Source organism: Zalophus californianus, chromosome 7 (genome assembly GCF_009762305.2).
Source record: "Zalophus californianus isolate mZalCal1 chromosome 7, mZalCal1.pri.v2, whole genome shotgun sequence".
NCBI classification, from domain to species: Eukaryota; Metazoa; Chordata; class Mammalia; order Carnivora; family Otariidae; genus Zalophus; species Zalophus californianus.
In genome coordinates, this window is record NC_045601.1 from 37,944,240 (window position 1) to 37,968,121 (window position 23,882).

Here is a 23,882-nt window from a genome sequence, read left to right on the forward strand (position 1 = left end):
AATTTTCATCTTTTTAAAATAATATTTCTTTATTGATTTTAAGTTGCAAGAGTCCTTTGTTCCTAGGGACTGAAATTATAGGTCCTCTTTAGAGCTACAAATCATGATTCTATAAAAATTCTACCAGAGGCTTTTAATGTACTGCACGCATTCTCATTAATATTCATAAGAATATAAGAATTCCATTTCGCACAGCTTTCTACCAGTGCACAGACAGATTAGAGGAGAAAAATATGCAGAAAGTCATATAGAAAGTTATTAGAGGCAATGAAAACAGAACAGAGTCTACTCTGCCAAACTCATTTCTCATACACAGGGAAAACTTCCTCTTTCTCACCATCAATCACTATTTATTGGGCGTCTGCTACATGCAGATGATTGTCTTTCACAAGAGTGGGGAAAAATCTGCCGCCTGCCTCATCCTCAGAAGTGGTTTCTGGGGACACCCCCTACTACTGCTCCAGCACTGCAAGATCACCCTCAGATGATCTCTAAGATGAATCCAAAGGTGGCACGTACCACAGAGCACTAACAAAGGAACAGGTGACAGGAGACAGAAGTTTGTCCTCAGTTACTTCTGGACTTGCTTTTAATATTATCAGACCTATTGCTAAAATCCTAGGATCTCTGCCCTTTTGTTTTTTTTTCCCCCAGACCTCTTCTGGTCTTGGCCCCAAAGGAATAAGCTCCACACTCTTCTGGCGTTCTGTCTACTGGTACAGAACTGAAGTTTGCGCCCCGAGGCCTTGTAGAGGACAGTTGCCAATGTGAATCACTGTGCCAGCCCCCTGGGCTCACAGCATCTGCTGTCATACTGTCACCATGCCCCGACTCCTTCAATTTTAGGACAGAAATCAATGTGAGCAGTGGTTACAACTACTCATTTACTGTTGTTATTATTATCACTTAGTGGGAGGTGTTTATTTGGTAGATCTGAATTAGAGGTAACAGATGCACACAAAGCCAATAAAATTTAAAGGATAAAAGATGTCATCAGTGGAATGCCTTTACAAAGAATATATAGTTTATGGGCTTCGAACACTGGTTTTCAACAATTCAATTTGAGTGTCTTTTGAACTATCAAGAGACATAGAGGTTTACTCTACCAGGTAAACTAGTTCACTAAGGAAAAGGCGACATGCTTCTTTGTTCTCTTATGGAATAGTATCTGCAACTGAATGCATTTTCAAAATACACCAGCATATGCTCATACTTGTAAAAATACAAACTAAAAAGTAATTGAATCATCACTCTTCTTAATGTACTTTCAGTATATTTATTTACACGGAGAGTACAAGAGGCAATAAATAATTTATACTTACTTCAAAACAGTGATTTGTCACGTAATTATATGCAATCTCTTCGATTCAGTAAGCATTTACTAAAAATTGCTTTATTCCTACCACTGTACTATTTATCTAAAACCTATGAACACAAAAAGGACTCAACAGGCTCTAAGAAAACTTTGATTTTTTTTACAAGGAGACAAAATTAACATAAATAAAACAATTAGAAAAAAATGGGTAGGTTAAAAATTAATGACTGATAAAATGTGTTTATGCACAGAGACGTGTTAGTGGGAAAAAAAGGGACAGTTCACACGGGCCAGTGTTGTTAGGGAAGGCGCCTGAAGTAGGATCTCGCTGAAAACAACCATTCGTGGTTATATTTCGACAGTGCCACATGACCAACAATCATATCTGTAAACCAGAAACATTTTACCCTCAATGAAAATGTTCCCTATCAGAGCATGCTGAAGAGGACGATTCTACCGGCGTCTGCCTCAGATGTCTAATGTAAAGACCGAGAGGGTCAAGTGGTACTTTGGTCAGTACAATCGAAAATGTGCTAAATATACAAATATGGGTTCAGGAAGAAGGCATAATAAAAAGTGTCTAAGGGGCAGGATATCGACCCAACACAAAATTAAATCAGTATTGTGAAGTATTATGACCTTTACTTGGAAAAAAAAAAGTATGTGAATTCAACTATAATTTTCCAAGAGATTGGGTTAAGAAACCAAGTCTACGGTTTAATACATTTTCTTTTAAAGGTTTATTAAGTTGCTTCACATAAAAGTTCCTGTAGAACTCACAAGAAAAACTGCCCTTTGCTAGACTGGATTGTTGTTCTCAATTATGCACTTGCTCCCTGTAAGAGAAATATACATCTGTACCCTTTGCTATGCCACCTTGGGGTGCTTTGCACTACGCAGAGTATGCATCTCTACCCCCTTGGCCATGTGGCTTGTTTTGACCAACAGACTGAGAATTAACAGTGTACCTAATTCAACTTGAGACTCTAAGAGGCCTGGCAAATTTCTGCTCTCCTCCAGAAGAGCATGCTCCAGGTACCAACTTCTCCTTCTTCAGCCCTGTCCCAGGATAAAGACACGTGGAATAGACCTGAACTCCTACCTTAACTTTGGAGGCCAGCCCACCCCTGCCAAACCCAACCAAGAGCAGCCAAACCGCAGTCAATCTGCCAATTTATGAATGTGAAATAAATAATTGTGGTTCTAAGCCACTAAGATTTGGAGGCTGTTATGCAGCATTATCACAACAAAAAAACCAAAACACTCTTAGAAATATCCTGATCCACAAATTATTTTGTGGATTTTTACCAGGAAGATCAAAGCCATATAGTACATACTACTGTCTATAAGAAGAACTCTACCGGGGCCCCTGGGTGCTTCAGTCGGTTAAGCAGCTGCCTTCAGCGCAGGTCATGATCCCAGGGTCCTGGGATCAAGCCCCACATCGGGCTCCCAGCTCGGCAGGGAGCCTGTTTCTCCCTCTCCCTCTGCCTGCCTCTCTGCCTACTTGTGCTCTCTATCTCTGTCAAATAAATAAATAAAATCTTAAAAAAAAAAAAAAGAAGAAGAAGAAGAAGAAGAACTCTACCAAGGCGTGGAATACCAAAGCCCAGAGACAGAAGCAGCCAATTGACACAAATAGCCAAGAAAGCTTCCTTTCCTTCCAGTTGTCATTTACCCCATAACCAATGTGTGTGGCTATGGAAGTTTAGCCATAAGAAGGCATCATCCGACACCAAGGGTAATTTATGCACATCTTGGTATATTCACCTATAGATTTTGATATTACTTCTTGTTATGAGGCAAAATGTGTTACCCCGCCCCCCAAAATGTTTAAGTTGTATCCACAGTACCACATAACATGACCTTATCTGGAAAAAGAGTACTTGCAGATGCAATTAGTTAAGATGAGGTCATACTGGAGTATGGTGGGCCTCTCATCCAATAAGACCAGTGTCCTTTTAAGAAGATGGCCATATGAAGCTAGAGACACACAGGGAGAACACTGGGGGACAACAGAAGCAGAGATTAGGGTGACACAGCTGCAAGCCAAGGATGCCAAGGACAGCCAGCAAAGCACCAGAAGCCAGAAGAGGCAAGGGAGCTTTTCTCTTATTCCACAGAGGTCAAGGCTCTACCAACACCTGGATTTTAGACTTCTAGCCTCCAGAGCTGCAGCACAAATCTCTGTTGTTTTAAGCTACCCAGTTTGTGCTACTTAGTCAGAGCAGCCCTAGGAAACTAATTCACTTATTTTATTTATTTATTTTTTAAAGATTTTATTTATTTGACAGAGAGAGACGCAGCGAGAGAGGGAATACAAGCAGGGGGAGTGGGAGAGGGAGAAGCAGGCTTCCCGCAGAGCAGGGAGCCCGATGCGGGGCTTGATCCCAGGACCTCGGGATCATGACCCAAGCCCAAGGCAGATGCTTAATGACTGAGCCACCCAGGCGCCCTCTAATTCACTTATTTTAAATTGTATACACTAGCATTGTTCCAAAAGAATACTGCATCAAAAATGTTGTTACTTTCCCACCATGGCTATTCTGCCACTTCCTCTTATAATTTAAAGAAATGTGAGCCAGTAATTGAGAACACTGGTAGAATTTTTTGAGTATTAGAGCAGAAAGCCCCCACAGTTAATTAACATCTGTACCTAGGAGATAATTTAAACATAGCTTATTTGAATAGGGGGACAAAGAACTGACCTGATTATCAAGAAATAAACTTAACATAAAAAGGGTTTTGAAATATTCTGAGAATATAGCATCCCCACATATTATGCTGCTCTTATACTCTGGCGATTTTAGTCTAACCATCTCACGCTGCTAGGTTTCCTGTGCATAGTTATGCTATCTTGTACCATTTGGTTTTTTGTTTTTTAAAGGTTTTATTTATTTATTTGACAGAGAGAGAGACAGTGAGAGAGGGAACACAAGTAGGAGTGGGAGAGGGAGAAGCAGGCTTCCCACCAAGCTGGGAGTCCAATGCGGGGCTCGATCCCAGGACCCTGGGATCATGACCTGAGCCGAAGGCAGACGTTTAACGACTGAGCCACCCAGGCGCCCCTACCATTTTGTTTTTGTTGTTGTTGTTGTTAAAGATTTTATTTATTCATGATAGATAGGGGGCGGGAAAGGGAGAAGCGGACTCCCCGCAGAGCAGGGAGCCAGGACCCAGGATCAGGACCTAAGCCAAAGGCAGATGCTTAACCGACTGCGCCACTCGGGAGCCCTATCTTGTATCATTTTCTAATTGATTGCTCATCATGCCCCATCCTTCTAATCATACTGTAAACTCTCTAAAGGCAGGGAATGTGTCTTATGTTTTATGTGCATGGGCACATGCACATACACACATGACAATTTCTAGTTTAGGCTAGCACAGGATTTATGTTTAGTAAGTTCATTTTTAATTTGTTATGGCTAAATACCATACAGAAACTGACTTCAGGGCATGGAACGATAAGGTCTCACCTTTTATTTAGGTCAGTGGTCTCCATTTTTAAAAGTTATATTCTACATCAATAAAAGTATCTGAGCATATTTTTACTTATAAAAAACATGTGTTCTGCACTAATATATGCATTATAAAACATATAACAAAAATAGAAATCATGAAAAGATGATACAGACGTTCTAGCAAATTCTTCCCTTACCATCATGGGGCACATGAACCCCAGTTGGGAAACCACTGGCCCAGACTACGAGGGTAGATATATGAAAGCGTTTCCTAGGATTTTTGTCCTTTCCAGGAAATGCAAGATCTATGAGAATCTATCATATTTATAAACTTTAAACATTCTCTGGAAGATTCCTTAAATTGTCCTGATCAAACAAGCAATATTTTTGAGTTGATGATAGGGTGTCCTTGCAATTAGGATTAGTTTGTATATTACTGGACCCCAATTGTAAATCCACTGCCAACCATGGTGTTCTCTGCAACTGAGCTCTTTAGCTTTTTAGGCTTTGGGAATGAAAATTTATTACCAAAACTTCAGCTAAATATCTATAAGACTGAGAGAACCAAATGAGGTAATATTTTGATTTTGAAAAGAAAGGAACGAGAAGGTTGGACAGAAGAAAAATGGAAGGGAAAACTCATAAATCATGTCTTAAGAATATTGTCAACACAACACCACCCAATCTTCCTGTGTCCCATGTGCACATATGTGAACAACATTGCTAGAAAACAGAAGGGAAGAGAGTAACATAAAACACAGTCCTATCAGCCTACTGTAAGAACAACGAAGCCATAAAACAAGCCAATATTTAATTTGTGGTACAAATAGTTAAGTGACAAAATAACTAAAGCCAGGGGTAGAGTAGATGTCTTGGAAAGTGTTCATGGAACTAAGCATCAACCTTGTGCAGAATGGTGGCTTTAAAGGAAGAAAAGGGCAAGGAAATTTCAGATAAAGGGGGCAGTCAAAAGGCCGGAGGCAGGAATTACCCGGTGTGTGTGTGAGAGAGGTACTGGGGCGCCAAGTTCATTCGGGTGGGGAGTGGGAGATAGAGATGAATGCCTGAAATGCGGAGACAATGCAGAGCCTTAGCAGCATTTTCTCGCTTAAACCTCCATGAGAAAGCCACCACCACTAAAACATCAATCATCTCATTTGGTCTACTTATTCTTGAAGAACTGGCCTTGGGGCTGATCTATACCCAAAACAAGCAAGCTAAGTGCAAAAAATGTGAAGCAGATGGCATGTGGGTGAAAATTTTGGGGAAGTGAAATATTAGTAGCTTTGAAAGGAGGAAGAGAAAGTAAAATACGTCAAAATGAATATGCATTTGGTAAAGAAAAGTTGAGACTATGAGAATCCTAGGACACCTAAATTTTGGTAATTTCTAACAAGTATCATTATAATACATACGAATAATACAAATTCAAAAAATAGAAATTGCCTATGATCCCATCAATGGGGAAAAAGCTTTACTATTTTGTCACTTTCCTGTCTTTTCTTCTATGCAGGTGCATTTTAAAATCAAATTAGGATCCTTTTGTGCATACAGTTTGGTAAACTATATACTATCACTTAAAAAATGACTCCACTGTTGGATTTGTCTCAAATTTTCCAACTGTCACCCTTGATGATAACTAATTACTACAGTTGCTTACTCTGTGACAGTACTTTACATATATTAATCTAATTCTCAATGCTATGTGGGAGGTAGATACTATTATCTTCATTTTATACATGAGAAAATCAAGGAGAAACTAACGTGCCTAAGTTCATATAGCTGGTAAACGGTGGAAGAGGATCCCAAGCCGGGCACCTGGTTCCAGTAGCTCTCCTCCTAACCCCGGGACCACTCCACAGGCCCCCCAGAGACAGTGTGCTGATCGTTGAAATGGAACCTCATTCCTGATTTCCTTAGGAGGTGCTCTTAGAATAAAACCACCGGTGCCAAAAAATTCTACTAGCTAACCTGTTCTCAATCTAAAGTACACCAACAGACCCTCTCACCATCCTGAAAAAGGAACATGACCCAGTCTCAACTTTGCCAGCACCGTAATGGACTTTTAAAAATCTAATTACAATCTGCATTTCTCTGGTGCAATTAAGTTGAATGTGTTGTCTTGGCTCTTTGTAGTTACTGTTTTGTGAATTTCCTGTTCCTGCTATCGACTGTGTCCCTCGCCCCCAAATTCATATGTTGGCAACCTAATGCCCAGGTGATAGTATTAGGTGGTGCCCTTGCTAAGTGATTAGGTCATGAGGTCAGACCAGCCCCCTCATCAGTGGGATCAGGGCCCTCATAAAAGAGGTCCCAGAGGGGGGTGGGAGGGATGGGGTGGCTGGGTGATAGACATTGGGGAGGGTATGTGCTATGGTGAGCGCTGTGAATTGTGCAAGACTGTTGAATCACAGATCTGTACTTCTGAAACAAATAATGCAACATATGTTAAGAAAAAAGAAAAAGAAGAAGATAGCAGGAGGGGAAGAATGAAGGGAAGTAGTCGGAGGAGCAGATGAACCATGACAGACAATGGACTCTGAAAAACAAACTGAGGGTTCTAGAGGGGAGGAGGGTACGGGGATGGGTTAGCCTGGTGATGGGTATTAAAGAGGGCACATTCTGCCTGGAGCACTGGGTGTTATGCACAAACAATGATTCATGGAACACTACATCAAAAACTAATGATGTAATGTATGGTGATTAACATAACAATAAAAAAAGAGGTCCCAGAGAGATCCCTGGCTCCTTCCACCACGTAAGAACACAATGAGGTATCAGCAGTCCACAACCTGGAAGAGAGGTTTTGCCACAGCTCGACCATGCTGACACCCTGATCTCAGACGTCCAGTTCCCAGAACTGTGAGCAATAAATGTTGCTGTGTATAAGCCCCCAGTGTATGGTATTTTGTTATAGCAGCCTGAATGGACTAAAACAATTCCTTACTAGAATGTTTTATAAAGCATTAAGGCATATTAAATTAAACTATTTTGTAAAGTGCTATGATTTGAGATATCAGAGGGCTGCTAATGAGCTGTTTCAGTAGGACCCAATTGACAGGCAATATGTTGAAGGAATCACCAGGACCTAGGAAGGAGGGCTCAGTTGTAAACACCCGGGACAGAGCAGACACTCCCAACTCACTAATGGCCCAAGACTGTGCTTTACATCATACAGCAGGGACTATTCTCATCCAATGGCTAGGAAACTCATTACTGCCACTCAGGACACCCTAGGATCAACATGTCTGAGGAAACAAATCAGTAAATCTGATGTTTGCTGAGTGAGGTCAGAATTACAGCAGGAAAATCAAAGATTTTGAAGGATCTCATACCTACAAAGTCATCTTGCAAATTTTTCCTACTCTACAAGGCATACCTGATTAGTGATCAGAATCATCCACCAGTCAGGATTCCACATGAACAGTGCTGAACAAACACTATTATATTCTTACTCTCTAAATCCTCTGTTAATCAGTCAACAGCAAATTACCTCGTGCCAGGCACACTGCAATAAAACTGAGCACACAGGATACCCTGATTACTTGGCTTGGAATTAAAAATACCTCATTCGCATGCATAAGAGTCACTTCTTAGGATAGACCACTCTCCAGACAGTTCATGTCATCTGTCAGGGTCAATGTTTAATGGCATCCTATTTGGAAGCTTTTGCCACTCTGTGTATCAATTACAGAGGGAAACCCAAGGGTGGAGGCATAAAAGACACTCTCCAAGATGAGGGCCATAATGAAATATGAAAGTTATTTTGAATGAGTGTTAACACAATGTCTGAGAGAGAATTAGAGAAGCCAGGATGCTAGAGAAAATGATACAGGCATGTATTCTACTGGGGGGTTGGGGGGAAGAGGAGAAGAGGGATGAATGGTTAAATAAGCTTCAAGCTGGGCTTTTTTTTTTTAACCAATCTTAGCATGCTATCCAAAATCAGAGTTAATTTCTACTAGAAAAGCAATTTTTTTGTTTATGAGAAATGCCTATTCCCAGTATGGAAACTGATTTGGGGCACTAAATTACATGGGGAAGTCTCCATAAGTCTATGGAATCTCAACTAAGAATGGCCCCTAGAGAAGACACCAGAACTGGGTGGGGCTTGCTAAGGAAAATGGGAGCACAGAATGTCCTAAGCAGAGGGAACAGCAGCACGGAGAAGGAAAATCATATACTATGCATGTGCAAGAAGTGACAAGCAGTTTTGTATGACAGCAGAGATTCTTAACTTGGCGTCCATATACAAGGATGTGCAGGCAAAATGGTGTGTGGTGCGTGATGAGACCATGAACTTTCATCAGATTTTCATAAAGGGTCCATAATTTAGGGCAGGGGTAGGGTGGTAGTCAAGAACAATTGTGGGCCAAATGCATGACAGGGAGGTACAGGGGGCAACAGATGAATTCCTCAGAGTCCCAGAGACCACTAAGATCTCTGGCGGACTCCTCCCTGTGTAGGATGATTCGCAGAGGAAAGTTGAGAAGGAAGACTGGCTGAAAAGTGGTGAGCTGAGATGCAGCCGAAAGTAAAATGCAGGCAACAGTCCAAAGCATCTGAGGAGCCATACAAGGGCAGTGGAAATGGAGAGAAGGGAATTTGAGAAATGGCTGGGAGATAAAACAAGCAGGCCGAATGTTCATCTTGGTTGTAGATGCATAAAAATCACCAGGGGATTCCCAATGAATGGCACTTGTCGCCAGTGGAGAGGGGAAGCACGTAACTGGGGAAAGGGGAGTCCTTTGATTATATACCCATTTGTATCTTTTGAATCACATGAAGGTAGTACCTACCACAAAAATAAATTTTTAAAAAAGACATAGAGGTTATTGAAATGAAATGCTTCTGGGTAAAAATCTACCCACATCTCTCTTCAGACGACTCTAAAGTTTCACACTGCATTTTTGAATTCAGATTATTTTTGCCCCAAAGGTTCCAGGACCACACGCATGACTGAACCTTAAGAAGGGCCAATCTCTCTGTTGAGCTGGGTGAAAACATTATCAAACTGAACTTCGCATCATATAAATAACTCAGATAAATAACAGTAAATAACTATGTAGTTACATTCAACCAACTTAACAGGTAGTTGTCAAAATACCAGAATGAAGAAAGTTTAGTCAATTAACTTAGCTTGATCTTTTAAATTTTATGGCAAATAAATGAGGCACATAGAAGAATCTAGTAATCTGATTCATTAAAACAGAGATGGATCAAATAAATTACTGATATGAAAGAGGTCAGATTTGAGGTTTGGTGTGGTGAGTGTTAAGCTAGTTTAGGCTAGCCCCTTGGCTAAAAATGACTTTTTAAAAATTATATGAAATGAATCTCCTGTTCAGTCTAATAAAGCACATAAGGTAGATTCCAGAAATAATTGACTTAAACTGAATGGTTTGACCAATTTTAAATTGGTGGTAAGTGGACGCAAATTTAATATTACAAAATAAATGGAATTTAGTTTTGCAAAACTATGGAACATTGTTTTCCATTTGGCTATATAACCTCAAATATACTAAACTTGCAACACTTATTCAAAACATACTTAATGGAATCGATTAAATTTGCTAATCAAAAACATATGTGTCCAGAGATCGATTCTGCAAATGTTTTCACTTGGTTTTATGTATTATGTTTTGCCTTGTTTCACAAAGGAAATGAGTCAGCTTTAAATAATAAATTCAATAAAGTGGGGGCGCCTGGGTGGCTGAGATGGTTAAGCGTCTGCCTTCGGCTCGGGTCATGATCCCAGGGTCCTGGGATCGAGCCCCGCATCGGGCTCCCTGCTCGGCGGGGAGCCTGCTTCTCCCTCTGCTTCTCTCTCTCTCTGTCTCTCATGAATAAATAAATAAAATCTTTAAAAAATAAATAAATAAATTCAATAAAGTGGGAAAATGTAATTAGATGAAAATCAGAAATGAGAAAAACAAGGTAGTACAGAAGCTCAATACCAAAGGGAAAGTTAGAACATCAATATTAGGTCATAGGTTTTTATAGGGTTATTAAAATCAAGTTGCAAATTTGATTCAGCATTTGCTAGTTGCCAAATCAGAAAGGGAAATATAATCAATTATCTGATGCTAGTTTTGCATGATGAAAAAAAGGCACAGAACAGTTGTGCAGGGCAAGTAAATCTTTTCTTTGGCCTCTATCGCTAAATGGAACTTCCCTGGGTCTTCACACAAGAGCTGCAAAAGGAACGATGATCTTGGTAAGGACATCTCTTAAGTAACCTAACTTAGGTTCGTTGTAACTGCTGTTATAGTAGAATCCCTCCACATATGCACAGTTGGGGGTGGGGTGCAAGAGCTGCAAAACAAGTCACCAAAGTACATCATTTCTGAAAATTTGGCTAGACTCCTAGTCTAACATCTAGAATTGGAATGGAATGCGTGGACCTTATGGCCTTTATTACCACCAACCTTCTAGAACCATCATTTCTCTCCATTAAGATTCAGATCAAATTCATAAGCTGACAACTGATATTCTCTGGCATGTACAGAAATAAAGGCATTCTACACCATTGTTCAGGGGAGATTAGTAGACAACAATTATTCTTCAACCACCACCTCTCCATATTTGAAATTCAAGGTCATACAAATTTTCTTTTCCATACTTTCTCTGCAACCATAACAATTTTGGTTCCAACATATGTAAATTGAGTGGATCCCACTGGATGTAAAGAACAACAACAAAACTTATAGGCTGCGATAAAAAAGAAAAAAAAAGGACAGTAAATAACATTTAGCAAGGAAGGGATAGAGGTTTTGGCAATAAAACCTTAGGAAAGATTCAGAAAGGGAGGACAGACTATACCTGGTCTTAGAATTGCATTCCAGTGGTGTATATGGAGGCGGGATGTTGGGGGTTCACCAGACAGGGCCCTGATAGTGAGTCATCCAATCACAGAGGCATTGTGCATTTGGATGCAGGACACACAGAGAAAAATGCCTCTCCCATTCTGAGATTAAAAACTAGCTCTTACTTGACTGGTTTCAAGGCCAAGAGGGTCAGCACAGCCTAAGTACTCAATTTCTATTTGTCAAAGGAACAAGTAAGGGTTTACTATCTGCAACAAAGTAAAAAGAGTTTACTGTACCCACAGCTGAGGGCTCTTTTGAGAAATTAAAGTGAACAAGTAAAAACAATGTGAATTAATTAACTGCTCAATATTCTTGATTACAAATGTAAGATGTATAAAATGTAAGTAACTTTATTTGGGGGAGGACATTTGCTTCATTTTAATAAATCACAATATTTTTCATATGTTCCCTCCCCCTGTTGGTTCCCCCAATCTTACCACCTTTTACATAAAAGTGTGATTTCCTCACCATCTAGGAAAGGCCCAAATAGGCTGGAGAAGCAATAGCAATAAACTATGGTTTACTGTTATTTTATGAAAATAAGTCTTCGGGGTAATATGTAGTGAGGATAGCAGCAAGGTATTAAAATGACAAAAAAGGGGCGCCTGGCTGGTTCAGTCTGTGGAGCATGCGACTCTTGATCTTGGGGTGTGAGTTTGAGCCCCATGTGGGGTGTAGAGATTACTTAAAAATAAAATCTTTAAAAAAAAAAATGACCAAAAAAAGAAAGCAAATAAAAGACTGGACCACTCCCAGATAATTATGTTAAACAAAGTTACTGAAAAAAGGTTAATACTGATTCATAAAGCTTACATAACAGGAAAATAAAAACAAAATCAAAACAGGAAATTTCACAGTGCAAAAATAAAGCAAATGAAATATGATGCAGTTATCCTTGATTCTTCCAAGATAACATAAAATTTAAAAGCAAAAAGACACTGAACCCTCCAAAACCCTGATTTCCAAATTGTGAAATGTGGAAGGCAGCTATGCTCACCACTATACCATCAACACATGCAAATTGTCAAATTTGGAAATTGATACGCTTATATAGTAAAGAAAACCTGTACAGTTGAAAATATGTATCTATACCATATATTTTGAATCATTTAGGAACCACAGACACCCCTAAATGCTTTATTTTTATCTTTACCTGTAATAAAATACATTATAATTAGATCATCTACAACTCAAGTCTAAACGGAGTTAATATGTCACTTATTAACCGAAACACTGTTACCTCTGGAGTAGCAGAATCTTCTTGTAAACATGAATTGTATTTTTGAAATTGTGTTTGAGAGTTTAATAGAAATATATTTGATTACCAACAAGACTAGAAAATCTGCAAGCTGACATGAAATGCACTTACATTAAGGGTTGAGGAGAATTACTTCATTTAATAACACAATTTAAAAAAGGACAGCATGTGGTTCTAAGAATGCCAAAATTCATACTTAAATGTTAAGACAATTTAATTTGACACTTCATACAAACAGGCAATTTTAAAAATCCAGTTAAACTTCAAGAGCCACAAGACAAATACACTGTAATCCTAAACTGTTTTTAGATGAAGCCTAAAATACACAGTTCATTCAACAAATAACTAATGAGCACCCATCACGCATCAGACGCAGAGCATTACAGAACTGAACAAGACTCTGTCCTCCTGGAGCTGACACTGGCTCATTTTCCAAAGCTCTAAACCTTAACACGTTAATATAAAATTGGAATTCACAATGACCTACTTTCCAAAACTCTAAACCTGCTTGCTTATTATAAAATAAAATTTAAAAAAAGATAGCCCCTGAAGAGATAATCTTGCCCAAAGCCCTCATGTATGAACTTCACACTTGGGGAAAAGAAAGAATTCATAAACCAGTTTCTCAAATACACAAACAGTAACACCTACTAGGCTGCGCCCAAGGCTGCCTCTGCTGGCCGCCTGGGTGCATCCTTCCAGCAGATTCTCAACTCCCGACACCTGTGTCAAACTTGCCACTCTTAACACACATCCCTTCACGAAAGCAGGAGGTTCCTGAGTAGGCAACACGAGAATACCCCAGCCTCATCTACCTCCGGAAAAATCTGACTTCTAGAAGGACCTTCCCTAATTGGCCCTAAAATGTTTATTGTAAGGGACTGAACCATCAATTGTATTCATACACAGCCAGTTCCGAAATATACAAAAAATCCCCGGAGACTTCTACGTGCTGCTAAAATAACGCTTTGCGTGGCTACACGTTTAGCTAAAACAGGAAGAACGCATCTGCTCATTCAGCCGAAACATTACGGTGACATATTTCTACCTGAGCTGCTGAAAATCCAACGGTATTCCTCCCCTCTCCCCAACCCCGGCCCCCAAATAAGCCACTAGCCCACGGGTCCTCCCCCACCCCCGACCGCCGCGCGCAGCCCACTGGGCCGGGAGGCGGGCGGGCGGGGAAGGGTCGAGCTCTCCTTCGCCACCGCTCGGCCTTCCGAGCTCCAGAAGAGGTTGTCAGGTTAACAGGGTCTGCGCCCAGCGCCATTAGCACACCTCCGAGCGCTCCGCCGACCCCGGGCGGGAGGCAAGTTTGGCCAGTCCTGGCCCCGGGCCCCCGCCTCTCCCCACCGGCAGCATCAGCTGCGGCCGGCGGCGAGGGCTGGTCCCCGCCTCACCCACCTACCTACAGGGCGGGGGCGCGGGCTCCTCGGGTCCGGGAGAAGGGGATCGGGCGCACGCATTTCTGGGAGCGGTGGCCTCTGCTGCTCGGCGCGGGGGAGAGCATCCTCTAGGGTGGGTGGAAGGAGGGGTCGGGGGAGGTTCGTGCGGCTAGGAGGAGCAGGGGCGGGAGGGAGGAGCGCCGAGGCGCGTGCCCCCGGGGACCAGCGTCCGGAGCTGGTGGACTCGGGCGCCGCCAGGACTCCTCACGCCTCTCCTCGAGCGCGGCACCTTGCCAACCCTGCAGCTGCGCCCGCGGTCAGGACATCGGCCGCGACAGGCCTGGCCGGAGGCGGGGAACTGCGGGTGGCGCGACGCGGTGCAGACGCCCGCCTCTAGCTCCGCCCGGGCCGCGCCACGCTCTGCGCCCCTCCGCAGCGGCGGGGGCCGGGGAGCTCCGCGACGGGGCTCGGCGGCTCGGGCTGCGGCATCTTCCCCGTCCCGGCGACCTCCGAGCTGGAAGGCTGGGCACCCCCGCCACCCCCGGCTGCTGCAGCGTCCGCTGTCCCGGAGCAGTCCCAGCCCCGGCCGGGCGGCTCCGCCCCGGAGAGCTGCGCGCGCGGCCTCCGCAGGCCTCGGCCCATTGTGACGCGTCCGAGAGGGAGCTCGCTGCTACCCGGCCGGCGGGACGCCGGGCGGTGAAGTCTGGGAGGGTCTTCTTACCTCGCCCCGGGCCGCATCCCCTACAGCTGGCCCGCCGTGGCCACCACTCTTCGTGGGAAGTGAGGCTTTGAGAGCAGAGCTGGAGTTATAAAGCGTCTCCCCGAGTCTTAAAGCCTTGAGTTTCCTTCCAGCTTAGGGACCACTGGCCACAATAAATTCATCCGTCTGTCCTTTCCGGCGTTACGTTTCGCAAAGGGGCCCATCATATCCTCCCCCTCCCGCTCCCGACCCTGGTACAGCATCCCGGGTGCTGCCAAACTGCAATCACTTCAGCAGTAGGGACGTAGCAACTGGGTTCTCCGGACCGGCTCTTGGCAGAGACCCGAGAGAGCCTTAGTTGGGAGGATTTGCATCAGCAACGGCGCAGTGCTGGTGAGCTTCCCATCCCCTCTTGGGAGCTGTTTCCTCTAAGGTCCCATGACCAGCACTGCAAGATGACTAGGAGGATTTGGCCTTGAGGTTTACCCTTACACACACAGAAAAAAAAAAAAAAAAAAGGCACAGTCTGCAGCTGGTCTGATAACATTGGTATGTCAGAGGCCATACACACAGGCACACTAGATAGCGGCCTCCTCTGAGCTGTTGATGCTGCTTATGGGCTTTGGGATTTCAGTTGCAAGTGGTCATGTTATACTATTTTGCAAGGTATGGAATAATTGCCCAATTCTGTACTGAACGTATATAAAATTGGACCTCCGGTTTACATCCTTAGGCGTTGTGTTATTTGCAAGTTATTTTCAAGGGAAAATTAGACTCTTAAAATACAAAGAGCTGATTTTATTGAATCAAAAGATTGATTGGGATCTCCAGAAAAATCAGCTGAGCCATTCTCACACTTGTTTGATGAGTGCTTTCATGATTTTGAAATCTAAGGTTACTTTTTTAAAATGGGCAAAGATAAGACATGTTCCATAGCCATACAAACTGATAAAATCGCTAAGACTTCTTGAGAGGAGTTTCATGTGGAGCAAGGTAGGAACTGAAATGCTTGGGAGTCAGGAAACAGTGGCACATGACTTGGCCACTTTGAGCACTTTGATCTAGAGCTCCAGTTTATATTCAAAAGATACCATTTATTATTCATGATATTTTACCTCCAAATTCAGAATAACTCAGTTATAGAAACGTTTATGTATATATGTGATGCATAAATGACAGAACGAAGCCACTTAAAGAGAATTTCACAGTTGCTTACTCTAACAATGCTTATAAAGAAGCCTGCCTTAGAATGCAGTTTATAGGACATTTGTGAGTTGCAATTCTTGACTTGTTTCCATCCTTTTGCCACCAAGAGTCCCCTTCTGTTTTTCTTTATATAGACCCCATGTTTTGGCAAGAAACTAGTGATCTTTTTTATTAGACAAAGATAGAACTGAGTATGTATTTTAAAAGTAGTAAGCAGCAATTTATAAAATGTTTGCCAGCCTTTCAAGAACATTGAAGGTAACTTAAGGATCCTCTTTCCTATCTTCAGGAACTCCTCTAGGACTGCATACTGTATCGTATGCTTATTATAACATTACAGTGGAAGTCCTGGTATAATAGAGATTTCTGCTCCCCAGCTTAGAGGGAGAGAAAATCCCCTCTTAAAGATTCTTCACTAGTTCCTTCTCATTAATTTAGCATTTATTGATTTGCCCAAGCTCTGTCCTTCTGGAGAAATCAGAAGAAACAAATCATTCCTTTATCCTCTAGTGTGCTAGATGTGTGCTGTCCAACAGTAGCCACATGTGGCCACTTAAATTTTTTTTTAATTTTTTTATTATGTTAATCACCATATATTACATAATTTGTTTTGGTGTAGTGTTCCATGATTCATTGTTTGTTCATAACACCCAGTGCTCCATGCAGAATGTGCCCTCTTTAATACCCATCACCAGGCTAACCCATCCCCCTACCCTCCTCCCCTCTAGAAACCTCAGTTTGTTTTTCAGAGTCCATCATCTCTCCTGGTTCGTCTCCCCCTCTGACTTACTCCCCTTCATTCTTCCTCTCCTGCTATCTGTGGCCACTTAAATTTAAATTAAAAATGTATTTTTTCATTCCATTAGCCACACTTCAAGTGCTGAAGAGTCACACATGGCTAGTGACTACTCTTTTGTATAGAATAGAACATTTCCATTATTACAAAAAAATTATTCTGGACAGCGCCACTCTAAATAGAAGGTGAAATTTTAATTGGGAGATAAGATGAAATACGTAAAATAATTTGGGAAATCTTAGTACACTAAAGATCGAACCTCATTAGAACGTGTACTTCCTGAGAACATGGCAATCTCTAAGAATTCAGGCTTTGACCTCAGACTATAGTTCTCCCTGTGCTGACTTAGGATGTGTTGCTTAACTTCTGTTGCTTTATCTGTAAAAGGGGGATGAAAATAGTATCAACTTTATGGGATGGATATAGGGATTAAATGAGGTAATCCATGAATGATGCTTAGACTAAAGTCTAGAATATGACCTTCAAGAAAAGTTAGCTATTACTCTTATAATATACATTAATGTAATAAAGGTTTTCTTTCTTAAAAGTTGTATCCCTTGGGGGGCACCTGGGTGGCTCGGGTCATGATCCCAGGGTCCTGGGATCGAGCCCTGTGTCGGGCTCCCTGCTTGTCAGGAAGCCTGCTTCTCCCTCTCCCACTCTCCCTGCTTGTGTTCCCTCTCTCGCTGTGTCTCTGTCAAATAAATAAATAAAATATAAAAAAAAAAAAAGAAAAAGTTGTATCCCTTGGGTGCCTGAGAGGCTCAGTCAGTTAAGCCTTGGACTCTTGATTTCAGCTCAGGTCATGACCCCAGGGTTGTGAGATCGAGCCCTGCCTGGGGCTCCAGGCTCAGCCCAGAGTCAGCTGAGGCTTTGGGAAACACCACCAAACAATAGCGACTGTTGTTGCAAATGTGTGCAGTATTTTTCTTACATAACTATCAAAAGATAATTTTGTAGGGAGAGGGGTGGAGGGATGGGGTAACTGGGTGATGGGCATTGGGGAGGGTATGTGTTGTAATGAGCACTGGGTATTATATAAGACTGAGGAATCACAGACCTGTACCCCTGCAACAAATAAGACATTATGTGTTAATTAATTGAATTTAAATTAAAAAATTAAAAGGAAAAACAAAAAAATAAAGATAATTTTGTAATGAAGTGTGGCTAGTGTGCCTTTTTTTTTTTTTTTTTTTTTTAGGGAGGAAGAGTGTATGCCCGAAGTAGGGAGTGGGCGGAGGAGCAGAGGGAGAGGGAGAGAATCTTAAGCAGAATACATGCTGAGCCCAAGGTGGGGGCTGGATCTTAGGACCCTGAGAACATGACCTCAGCAAAATCAAGAGTCAAATGATCAACCAACTGAGCTACCGAGGTGCCCCTAGTGTGTCTGTTTTTAAGCACAACACTCACTGGTTATCTTCCCTTGAACTGGAATTCCAAGAACATCAGCACATACTGCTCTAATACTTTGCCAGAATGAAAGATGCTCCTTGGATAAGCAATGAGCTCACAACCACTGAAAGAACTGAAACTCCTGTGGAAAGTAGTTTTCTCCGTAAAGGTGCTGGAGAGGAGATTTGTGTATTGGGTGATGAGTTTAATCTATGGGCACCAAGAAAGTTCACTCTTCAGTGGTTAAACCTATCCTTCTCTTCCTAGCATGGAAACATCTTTCACACACCTGACTTAGGTTGGTTGAGACCCAGGAGTTCCATGGCAGGTAAATGCTAATGACATCTGTGGAGGTCTGTGGGTAGCCCTCTTGGACCTAAAGAGACAGAATTGAGTTCACTATTTAATAGTGGTTCATTTTTACAGCTGCTATCATTGGTCCAGCGCATCATAGATACCCCTTGAATTTTGAGAAAACTGTAAATAGGTCCTTTTGTGGATGGGCCTAGGCTCAGTGCTTCTCTCAGTCAGTTATAAAGTCTAAGGAGGAGGTAGAAATCTCCTTGTCATTAGAAAGGAGGAGGCTGCCAGAGTGTATTGAGAAAGAAATACTGACGTCTATAGAAACGGATTGTTGTCTGGGTGCCTGTCAACACGTAGAACTAATGGCTGATTATTTAGATTAAGCCCAATAAATTTGTCCTTTTCTTTTATTATTCACAGTTCATTGAAAAGTTACCTGTTCTTGGAGAGTTTCTGCTGTTTTATTTCTGCTGAAAAGTCTGTTCAGTAGCTAGAGAATTCATTACATATTTTCTAAGTTTTCTGGAAAACTTATCAGGTACAAAGACACTGTAGCTAAGATATAATTTAAAATTCTGAAATGAACCCCTAAACTGAACTGGTAGTTGTTGCTTGGATTTATTAGATGAAAGAAATTTACAGTGCAATAAGCTGAAAAGGGTTTTTTTCAAAGGACATAATTACAGATCCAAAAAAGTTGCAAAAATATATATGTAGGGAAGTCCCAGGTTCCCCCCCGCCCCCCGCCAATGCCCCAGTTGTCCCTCAATGGTAAAATTTTGGGTAACTCCACTAATATCAAAACCAGAAAAATGACATTGGTATGCTCTTTCAAGCTTAGTTATATTTCATCAGTTTTACATACACTCTTTTTTAAGTATTTGTGTGTCCTATACAATTTTATCATCTGTACAGATTATTCTACCACCACCCCAATAAGACACAGGATTGTTCTATTACCATAAAGCTACCATGACCTACCCCTTTATAGTTGCATCCATCTTTCTCCCCACCACATCTCTAATTCCTGCAAGTCACGAATTCCTTCTCATTTCTATAATTTAAAAAACGCTATACAAAAGGAATCATACTGTATAACCTTTTGGATTGGCTTTTTCATAGTCCCTTGGGATCCATCAAAGTTGTTATGTGGATCAATGGTTTGTTCCCCTTTTTGATAAGTATTCCATAGTATGGATATACCACAGTTTGACCACATTCACCCCCTGAAGGATATTTCTGTGGTTTCCAGTTTGGGGCTATTATAAAAAAGCTGCTGTAAACATTTGTGGACAGATTTTGTGTGAACATAAGTTTTCATTTCTCTGGGGTAAGTTCTCAAGAGTACAAGAGATGGGTCAGATGGTAAGTGCATGTTTAGTTTTATAAGAAACTGCCAAATTATTTTCCAGAATAGCTGTACCATTTTATATTCCCATCAGTAAAGTATGCATGATGAGTGGCACATTTTAATATATTAAATAAATTTGTTAAAGTATAGCCCTACATGTCTCTTAATATCCACTATTCTACTGTTGTTCCTTATTTACTTGAACCCCACCAGACTAAACCTCAAGGTCAGGAATCCCATTTTGTTCATCTTGATGTCTTTAGTGCCTAATATAGTCCTTGACATATATTAGTCAATAAGTATTTTTTAAATAAATGAACAAATTAATGAACAGAAGAATAGCTGAGTCAGACTGAAATCAAATTGAAAAATTTGTCAATAATTTATAAGTGCATTTGAATTGGATGCAATGAATTTTCTTCCAATGTATAACAACATCTTCAAATTAGAAATTGGCACTCTAAAAGTTGAGTCATTTTGGAGCAAATTTGTAAAAACTAAATGCTAAATTATGTTGGGCCAAGTTATTCATATTAGTACTTTGGTAAAAGCAAAAGATTGGAAATAATCTAAGTGACTGATACGAAGCTGCTTTAATAAAATATCTAAATAGTGGAATACTATGTACTTATCAAAAGTAATGAGAAAACTTTTTATGTAAAGAATGGACATCCCTTAAAAGATATTAATTTTAAAAAGTTAGAAAAAGTATGTAGAGTATGTCCCTCTTTGTGTAAAAATAAAACAAAGAAATTAAAAAAGAAAAGATAAAGGCATAAAGATCTTAATTCTCTCTAAGCCAATCTATAAAGCACAGGTTGTGCCACACTATCTTGTGACAGAAGGTGAAGAAGTGCTCAAAAATTAGGGAGACATATCAAAAGAATACAGGAGCCAACATAAAAGGACTCCTCTGGCCAAATTTGGGACAACTATTAAGAAAAATGACAGTGATGGATTATAACACATTGAATAAAAACAGAAAAAGAATATGAGCCCAAACTATATTTAAAAATTAAATAGAGAATAAAAAGAGAAAGGAGAGAAAGCGAAGTTGTTTACACGAGAATGATAAAATTAAAATAACACCATCTTGCAATCACCATGGTAATAATTGATTCAAGCAAAGATTGTCAGTGGGTGAAAGTTTGCTGAGGAACAGAAGCTTCATACATTCTCAAGGTATGGTGGACACCTTAACCAAATGCTCGAATTTACTATATGTTTCCTATAGCTGCTGTAAAAAAATTAGCACAAACTTAATGGCTTAAAAACAACACGAATTTATTATCTTACAGTTCTGTAATCCAGAAGTCTGACTTTGGATCTTACTAGGCTAAAATCTGGATGTTGGCAGGGCTGTTTTCTTTCTGGAGGCTCTAGGGAAGAATCCGTTTCCTTGCCTTTTTCAGCTTCTAGAGGCTACCTGGATTCCTCAGCTCAGGGTCCCCTTCCCCTTCTTCAAAGCTAGCAGAGGTAGGTTGAGTTTTCCTCGGGTCACATCACTGGGACACTAACTCTCCTACCTCTCTTCTTCACTTATAAAGACCCTTGTTATAATTTGGGGCCCACTCAGATAATCCAGGATAATTTCTTGTGTCTTGAAATCCTTAATCACATCTGCAAAGTTCCTATTGCCATGTGAAGTAACATACTCATGTGTTCTGGAGATTAAGACAGGGACATCCCCATGGGGGCCATTATTCAGCCTACAACATTGGCCGTGAGAGATAATGTGATACATTATCATCATGCACATTCTGATGTAATGCACTGAGAAGGACACATCACTTAAGGTTCTTTTCTTGTCAAAAGAGATATTTATCTGAATTGATAAATTCAGTTCTGAAACAACTTTCACTATTGAAAAAGATCAATATTGTTTAAAAAAAATTGGGGAATTGTTCCAGAATAAAGGAAGGAGACTACAGAAACATGACAACTAAATGCATTGTATAATCCTTGAGTGGATCCTGGGTAAAAAGAAAAAGTATAAGAAGTGTTATTATGACAATTGAAACATTTTATTTTTAACTGTATAATAAATAATAATATTGCATTAAATTTAAATTACCCAAGTGTGATAATTGTTTTGCTTGTTCTTAGGAAATATAGGATAAAAGTATTTAAAGGTAAAGTATTATGATGTCTGCAACTAACCCAAAATGCTTCAGAAGAAAGATGAAGAGAAAGCAAATATGGCAAAATATTAACAATTGATGAATCTAGATCAGTACTATAAAATAGAAATATAATGCAAGGCACATACATAATTTTAAATATTCTAGTGGATACCTTAAAAAGTGAAAAGAAAGTGAAATAAATTTTAATAATATTTTAGCCCAATATATTTCTTTTTTTTTAATTTTTTCTTTAGAGAGAGAGCATGCACCTAAGTGGTGTGGAGGGGCAGAGGGAGAGGGAGAAAGAAAATCCCAAGCCGACTCCACGCCTAGTGTGGAGCAGGACAAAGGGCTGGATCTCACCACCCTGAGATCATGAACTCAGCTGAAATCAAGAGTCCCGCGCTCAGCCGAATGAACCACCTAGGCGCCCCAACCCAATATATTTCTAATTTAAAAATGTAATCAGTGTAAAAATTATTGAGATATTTTACTTTTTTCCCTATATTAAGGCTTAAAAAACCAGTAGGCACTCATCAACTGTAGAACAGCTAAGTTTGTGCTAGCTGCATTTCAACACACAATAGTCACATGGGCTGGTCTTACTAAATTGGACAGCACAGGTTCAGATGAAGGGTATATGTGTGTTCATTTTCCTACACTTGCAGGTTTCTGCAGGTTTGGAATTTTTCAAGATAAAAAGCTGGAAAAAGGAGAATTAGATATTAGTTGTATATGCATAGACTGTTTCTAGGATACAGAAGAGACTGTTAACACTGGTTACCTCTGGGAAGAAGAAATTAGTAACTGGGGAAAAGAGAGGGATGGTGGTGTTTACTGCACCTTTCTATCCTTTTGTAGCATATTGTGACTAAGCCTATTAAAACTTGAAATTATTCTAAAAATAATATCTGTTTTATCTTTGTATTCAAAACCAGATCCTTTGCTACTTAGCCCTTGTAACCCGCAATTCAGAGGAAAGAGCTCCACCTACTGAACCTAATTTCCTAAGAATTCCTTGATAGAGGAAAGAAGTATGAATCCTATCTAAAATATAATTAAGTTTAGAAATTTCTCGTGATTTTTCCATCTTTGTCAGTCTTTAAAAATCCGTTTCATCTCCCTGCTTGTATATTATTAAACAATTTTAGACAAATGTTATCAATAATCTAAACCATCTCTGGGTTGCCGAGAACAAGAAACAATATTCAAGCAGAGGCTCACCTAAATTCTGCGGTGATGGATGACCGCTGGAACTCACAGTGGCGCCGGGGGTTGTGAGCAAGTTCATTACGAATTTAGATCTGTTTTACTTAAGCCTCCTTCCATCTTGCAGCGGAGCTGGGTCTCTTGGGTTACGTTTGTTCAGCTGGAACGGTTGGCACTTCAAAGCGGAGTTACATCCTGTTGCCTTCTGCTCCTATTTCATGAGGATTTCTGAATCGAGGCTGGGCGGTAAGGTTTCTTACTCCTCTGGTAATTGCATCATTTCCTGGCCGTGTCTCGCACAGAAAGCGGAGACGTGAAGCAATTGCCGGGTTAATAACACTTAGAAAATATGAGGATAATGGAAACGCAGTGGATTTGAAGGGTTTCCTCGGATCCGGGAGCAGATGCTCTCTGCAGTGCTTCACTAGACACGTCACCCGCAACTCTCAGCTTCGTTAGCCTGGCTCAAGTAATCATCACAGTAGATACATAATCGGGTTCTAGAAGGCCACGT

General features: G+C 40.8%; 1 protein-coding gene across 10 annotated transcripts in view; it reads right to left on the minus strand.

Annotated features, from left to right (window-relative positions):
• Positions 1–23,513, minus strand: part of NCOA7 (nuclear receptor coactivator 7) — a 158,366-nt gene extending 134,853 nt beyond the window's left edge. For 3 of the 10 annotated variants that reach the window (XM_027603597.1, XM_027603602.1, XM_027603593.1), the window contains exon 1: positions 14,312–14,839. The gene's annotated coding sequence lies outside the window, so the exon portion shown is untranslated. Of the gene's footprint in view, positions 1–14,311; positions 14,840–15,009; positions 15,417–18,671; positions 18,759–23,383 lie in introns of those variants that run through there. The other 7 variants (XM_027603598.1, XM_027603603.1, XM_027603595.1 and 4 more) reach the window with 6 other exon arrangements.
• Positions 23,514–23,882: the final 369 nt, after the last annotated feature.